Source organism: Chlorocebus sabaeus, chromosome 13, assembly GCF_047675955.1.
Source record: "Chlorocebus sabaeus isolate Y175 chromosome 13, mChlSab1.0.hap1, whole genome shotgun sequence".
In the NCBI taxonomy this organism is placed as follows: Eukaryota; Metazoa; Chordata; class Mammalia; order Primates; family Cercopithecidae; genus Chlorocebus; species Chlorocebus sabaeus.
In genome coordinates this window covers 89,805,766-89,812,789 of record NC_132916.1, presented here as the reverse complement: position 1 = coordinate 89,812,789, position 7,024 = coordinate 89,805,766, and the positions used below count along the sequence as shown (strand labels likewise).

The 7,024-nt window shown below is 38.3% G+C and overlaps 1 pseudogene; it reads right to left on the bottom strand.

Annotated features, from left to right (window-relative positions):
* Positions 1–1,502: 1,502 nt before the first annotated feature.
* LOC119625171 (ras-related protein Rab-1A-like) lies at positions 1,503–6,796 on the bottom strand (annotated as a pseudogene).
* Between the last annotated feature and the right edge of the window lie 228 nt (positions 6,797–7,024).

Below are 7,024 nucleotides of genomic sequence, written 5' to 3'. Positions count from 1 at the left end.
AAACTCTCCTCCAATATAAGGAATACAATTGTGAAGGATAAAATAACTGAATTTTACAGAAAGCATGAAAGAAAAACATTCGCACACAAGTTAGTCTATTTGCTAGTTAGTAAAAGTGTGCTGCTTTCTACCTCTACCACAGATGTATTGGTGAACTGTTGATTAACGAATGGTGTTCAGAAAGATCAGATAGCAGACATCCTAAACTTGTGTTCCATACAGTTGGAGCTCCCAGAACTACTAAGGTTGGTTAAATCCATACACAGCATCAAAACCTTAAGTCATTTATTGGGTATTTTATCTAGAAAGCAAATATTGAATTCTGTCCTATATATGTGAATAGTGCTGCAGTGGACATACACATGCGTCTTTATGATAGAATGATTTATATTCCTTTGGATATATACACAGTAATGGGATTGCTGGATTGAATGGTAGTTCTGTCTTTAGGTCCTTGAGGATTGTCACACTGCTTTCCACAATGGCTGAACTAATTTATACCCCACCGACAGTATATAAGCATTCCTTTTTCTTTCAAACTTGTCAGCATCCGTTATTTTTTGACTTTTTAGTAATAGTCATTCTGACTGGTGTGAGATGGTATCTCATTGTGGTTTTGATTTGCATTTCTCTAATGATTAGTGATGTTGAGCTTTTTTTCATGTGCTTATTGGCATCATACATATCCTTTTTTGAAAAATGTCTGTTTATGTCCTTTGCCTACTTTTTAATGTGTTTTTTTTTTTGTAAATTTGTTTAAGCTCCTTATAGATGCTGGATATAAGACCTTTTTCAGATGTATAGTTTGCAAAAGTTTTCTCCCATTTTGTTGGTTGTCTATTCACTCTGTTGATAGTTTATTTTCCTGAGCAGAAGTTCTTTGGTTTAATTAGATCCCATTATAAGTACATTATTTGTTAAACATATCTTTAGTTGTTTTGCATGTCATATGCAACAAATCACAACATCCTGCATCCACAAATTACATGCAGGGTGTAAAGAAACCATTAATTAAATGGTATAATCTTTCCATTTATAACGACAAGGAAGAACTAGCAAATCAGATCTTACATGTGACACCTGTATACATGGAAGTGACAGACTGCTTTTGCTGTTTAATACAAAATGGCTGAACTTCAGAAGATTAACGCTGACATCTAAACATGTCAATGTAAACATCAAAAAATATATATTCTAACTTTACAAGAGAAATCACGGGACATAGTCTGGTACCAGGAAAGTGGCAAGGATTACACGCAGTATTTTATAAAGCAGCACACAAAAGTATCAAACTTTTCTGAAACTGAAATTAGCTATCTTGAGTCAAGGTAATAAAAAAAAAGTCCATATTGACTATTTACAACATCTGACATTTGTGGATATGATAAGAATCTGTTATAGTGCAGCTACATACAGTAAAATTCAGGCAATTTTGTTTTTTTCATTTGGGTTTAGATTGCAAATTTATTGTCATGAGAAAAAGATGGAAGCAAATTTTAGCATCAACTTTCACCTGACTCCTTGACCAAAGTGGTGTAAATTTTAAAATTAGACTTCTTTGCATCGCCAGCTGTTGCCCTAGTCCCATTTGCTTTTTAATATCAGATGCTATCGTCATGAAAGTTGTTCTACATTTGCTGTGTTCTTAGCAAATGGGTTTCCAAAAATGGAATTCCAAGGGAATCAGCAAATTCCTTTGTTGTTGTGTAGTCTACTTTCTTTGTGGTCCAATCACATGTGTTTCCTACCAACAATTTGTTGACATTTTCACTGGCATAATGATCAATTTCCTGCAACCACTATTTAACATTATTGAAGGACTACTGATCTGTCATATCATACACAACTATGATGCCTTGGGCTCCTGTGTAATAACTGGAGGTGATCAAAATCTTTCCTGGCCTGTTGTGTCCCCTAGTTGAAGCTTGATTATTTTGCCATGTAATATTACATTTCTTATTTTGAAATCCACACTTACTATGCTGATGTAGTTTTCTGTATATGTATCACACGTTTCACCAAACCTAAGAAGGAAGCAAGACTTTCTAGCCCCAGAGTTGCCAATCAGAAGTAACTTGAATAATTAACCATATTAGAGATTTCTGCTGGTGATGGCATTGCAGCTGCTGCCTGTGCCACGTGACTCTAGGCCATGGGTAACCGAAGGAAAGGAATAAGATAGGCTGTTCTGGGAGAGCAAACATCTTTCCCCACTCTATCCCCTACAATACAATCAATTGGCAGCTGTCGCCACTCAGCTATTGCTTCCACCCAAAAATTCAAAATCTTAACTGACTTTTCAATTCATTATCGATTTCTTCCTCACTTTAGGAGCAAAATTTGCACTAGATAAATGCATGTTGAAAGAGTTTCATGAAAAAACAATTTTTTTAGTCTCCATTTAGAGCATAAAGAGAGCTTATTCATGTCACAGATCTGAGTCCCTGAGAAATGTGATATTCCACACTTCAGTGGTGAAAATATAGCACTTTTCTATTTTGGTTAGAACTGCCTAAGTGCCTCTTTCTTAAATCTCTTCTCTTTCTCTTCACCCCTATAAGCAGCACTAGCAGTCCCTGGAGAGGGAAAAATTAAGCTGTCAGTGCACCTTATCCCATGCTGTCTTCATGAAACAAGTTTCTGTGTGTGCATGCTCCATTTTATTCTCTGACATTTATGTGGCTGTTTCTTGGTGTTACCTGTCTTCGTTTTCTACCAGCCTGTGTGTCCTGGGCAGTAGGGATGAAGCTCCCATCTTAGCTGTCTCTTCACACTTAGCAAATTTCTTGGCTCATGGAAAGTGTTCAGTAAATGTTCGTTGACCAAGTGCTTAGTCTGAAACAAGTAGGATTGGAGCTTGTGATGATTAATTTTGAGTGTTAACTTGATTGGATTCAAGCATGCAAAGTATTGTTCTTGGGTGTATCTGTGAGTGTGTTGCCAAAGGAGATTAACATTTGAGTTAGTGGACTGGGAAAGGCAGATCCACCCTCAATCTGGGTGGGCATCATCTAATCAGCTGCCAGCACAGCTAGAATAAAGGAGACAGAGGAATGTGGAAGGACTAGACTTGCTGAGTCTTCTGGCCTTCATCGTTCTCCCATGCTGGGTGCTTCCTGCCCTCTGACATTGGACTCCAAGTTCTTCAGCTTTTGGACTCTTGGACTTACACCAGTGGTTTGCCAGGGGCTCTCGGTCCTTTGGCCACAGACTGCAGACTGTACTGTTGGCTTCTCTACTTTTGAGGTTTTGGGATTCAGACTGGCTCCCTTGCTCCTCGGCTTGCAGATGGCTTATTGTGGAACTTCACCTTGTTATCACGTGAGTCAATACTCCTTAATAAACTCCCTTTTATATATCCATCTATACTATTAGTCCTGTCCCTCTAAAGAACCCTGACTAATACAGAGAGTGTTGAAAAATATTAATTGGTGAGTCTTTAGTTATTGATATATATTTCTAACCTGTGGCTCCTCACTTTCTCTACTTAGCCAGATGTTCTGCATTTATTGTCTTCACTTATTTGGAGATGGGGTAACACAGGGAAATAGGGGAAAAAAAGTCCTGAGTCAATATTTTGCCATCTGAGTTTCACAAAACCTATACCTGAAGAAGGGGGAAGAGGAGAGATCTTGATGCATAGAAGAAAAACCTCATGAGAAACAGCCAGCTTCTTCCCCTCTGCTGAGATTAGAAGGGATTCTCTGGGCTGGTGAGACCAGTGACCAGGTTCCAGGAGGAACAGGCTGGGAAAGAGCAACACCAGAATCCAGACACCTAGCTGGTCTTGTGAAATGTCCAGTCATGTCTTGTCTACAGAAGACCTGTATTTTTTATACTTCCTGTCTGTTCAAGTGAGGCTATCCTTCCACATCAGTCCCAGTAGGTCACCACTGATTATGCAGAGGTATTTGGACCCATTTGTGCCATAAGATTTGCAGGGATGCTGTCTGAGTCACAAGTCCATTCCAGTGGCCTACAGGGTCCTGAAGGTTCAGGCTTTTCTACTTCTCTGACCTTATTGCCTACAGCTTCCCCTTGCTCACTATACTGTAGTCACACTGGCTTCTTGCTCTTCCTTGGGAATCCCAGGCACATTGCCTTTGCACTGGCTGTTTCTCATGCATAGAGGGGTTCTTCCCCCAGAAATTCACCTGGCTTTTCTCAAATGTGACTTCTCAAAGAGATCTTCACTGACTGTCCTGCCTGAAATTACAGCCCAGCCCCAACCCATGCCTGACCCCCTCCTACCCTGCTCACCTTGTTCTGTTTCCCATAACACTTCCCATACTCTAACAAATCATTTGCTTTACTCGTGTATTAAGTCTGTTGTTTATTGTTTCTCTCCCTCTAATAGATTACAAGCTCCACAGAGGAAGGGATTTCTGCTTTATTCACAAATGTATCCAAACATATGGAGCAGTGTCTCACATACAGTGAATGTTCAAGAAATATTTTGGAATGGATGAATACTTAAGAGAATTTTTATTACTCTTTATTATCTCCGGACTTTCCAAGCCACCTGAGATAAAGAGTGGAGTCTAGGTTGTGTGCGTGTAAGGCAAAGCCCCCTACCTCCATCTATGCTTGGGTTGGACTGAATAGAGCAAGAATGAGACTTGCCTTCTAACTGGCTCCCTATTAGGCCGGCACAGTGTTATCTCTGTTATACAAAGAATCCTGAGTTCATTAACAAAAGCTGTAATAGTTTTTAAATGTCAAATACTATTTTTGTAAGGGCATCTATTAGTCTGGTGTTCATAAATGAAAGCAAATTTTCTTTCAAACTCACTATTATGAAAGAAGATTTCATTCTTAGCCTAGCTATTCTAAATGGGTGTAACTTTTAAGTGTATCTATAGCATTATTTTCTTCCTGTCCTCTTCTGCCTGTCCATTGTTTTCTGATGAATGGTCACATGTAAGCCTATTGGCTCAGGGAAGCCTGACTTCTAGGCCTCTGGGTGGTTGATTACTAGCTTCAATGCAGAACAGGTCATTGCAGAAAAGGTAGAAAGTCCATTTATATGAAGAGCACTAATACAAATGGTTATTTATTAAATAAGTCTGGAAGCATGACAAGGAAGCTATGAGACTTATTTTGAAGATGAGGAAGTAGAAATTTAAGGAATCCAGGTTCACACATTAAGTAAGAGGCTGAGGTGAAATTTGAGCCTTGTTCTGTGCAATGTAAACCTTCTGTTTTTACCATCTACCTGGTGGACTGATTGTTGACATTTCTTTAGAACTTTCAACTTTTCCAAACAATTCCCCATCAATGATCTCATTAAGTGCTCAAAAATTGCTTTTGAGGATCCATGAGTGGCATGAGGAAAGACAACCAGAAAATGTTTTCTACTATGTGAAGGGTTGAGTCAATGAGATTGCTCTGCTCAGAGCTGTGGCCCCATGCTTGTGAAAGGCATTTTGTTGGAGAATCTCTCAGGGCATAAGGGTACTGCTGTGTTGTTACCCTGTACTTAGAAAAGGAATGTCTGGCCATGGGCTTGCCTCTGACATAACCTCACAACCCTTACTATCCACACCTGCAGAAACCTGAAATATGTAGTTGATCTACAAGATGAGCACATTTTTCTGGGACCAAGTGCCTGTGTCACGTTGATCACATGTCTTTTGGTTTTTTTTTTTTTTTTAATAGTCTTTCTCATTGAGCAGAATTACACTTTGCAAACCTTGAAATCACAAATTATCCACACATTGTAGTGATTATTGACATTTGCGGAATGTTAATTTTTTTGAGAGTGTAATTAACCTTATACTTTCTCCCTAGGAAGTATGTAGTTATAAACATATCAAATCTTCCTATATTTAGAAAGTGTTCTTAGAAAGTTCAGAACCTTGCAGCAAGGGATAGGACAATTGAATTTTAAATGTGTATCCTTTCTCCACTCACTGTCTCATGTCCACCCCAAAATATCCTAAAATAAAAATGTTTTACAAAGCAATGGGGCAGGAGGAGTTTCCTTTGTAGAATTTCGCTCATGACCTTTATTCTTTAATTTAAAGTTATTGATTCTACATAATTATTTCCTAGAGAAGTTAGTTGAACTAAAAAAAAACTATCAGCATTCTAAAAGGCTGTTTCTCATCTGAGGCTGAGACTGCATCCTTCTAGTGGTCATCTGCCACATGCAGCTGACACTGTAGTCCACCACAGAGTGGTCCATGAGCTCCCGGTCACATGGTGTCCAATTACTCCAGAGAGGTTGGCTTCATTCAAGGCAGAAAGTGCTTATCTGTTTACAATTTCCTCATATGCATGGCACAAGGTTAATTAACCTTCAGTGGTGTGAAACTTTTAAAAGGTGACTCTCAGTCTTTCTCAAATTGTAAATTTTCTTGCAAGTGACAGATTAAAAAAAAAATTCTAGAGATGTGTATCTTTACAAAATAAATTGCTTTAAAATAACTTTCATTTTGAAAACCTCTGAGGTTTTCAGAGCATCTGGGTAGGTAATTGGAGAGAACTGATATATTATGTTTCAGGCTTTCAGGATCAGTAAAAGCGCTGTTACATGTGGAAGTATAACAGGCACCATTATGCAGAACCCCGGTTAAGTTCTACATCTATCCTATTACGTAGATGTGTCAATGAATTAGAAATGTGCATTAGGTTTATAAACAGAATTTTCAGTGCTCCAAGGGCCATTAGAAACCATTGACTGTTGAACACTGTGATTGAATAGATTTTTGATTTATCTTGTTTAAACAAGTGTCAGATCATGTACTAACTCACCCAGAAATGCCATTTTAAAAATAATATCTTCTAAAGTCATGGTCTGAAATGTCCTTTACTGGAGTTTTTAAAAGTGTGATTGATACTTTACTAAACGTATTCTAACTTGAGTCAGAAACCGACATTCTGGGAAGCATTTTTTTTTTCTAATTCTATCCTTTGTTTTATTTTGTTTGTTTGTTTTTTCCCGCTGTGTATTGACCAGAATCTCAAGCTACACAGTTTGGATAGTTGTCTACCAAGCTTCCTATAATGATTGTTTAGCATT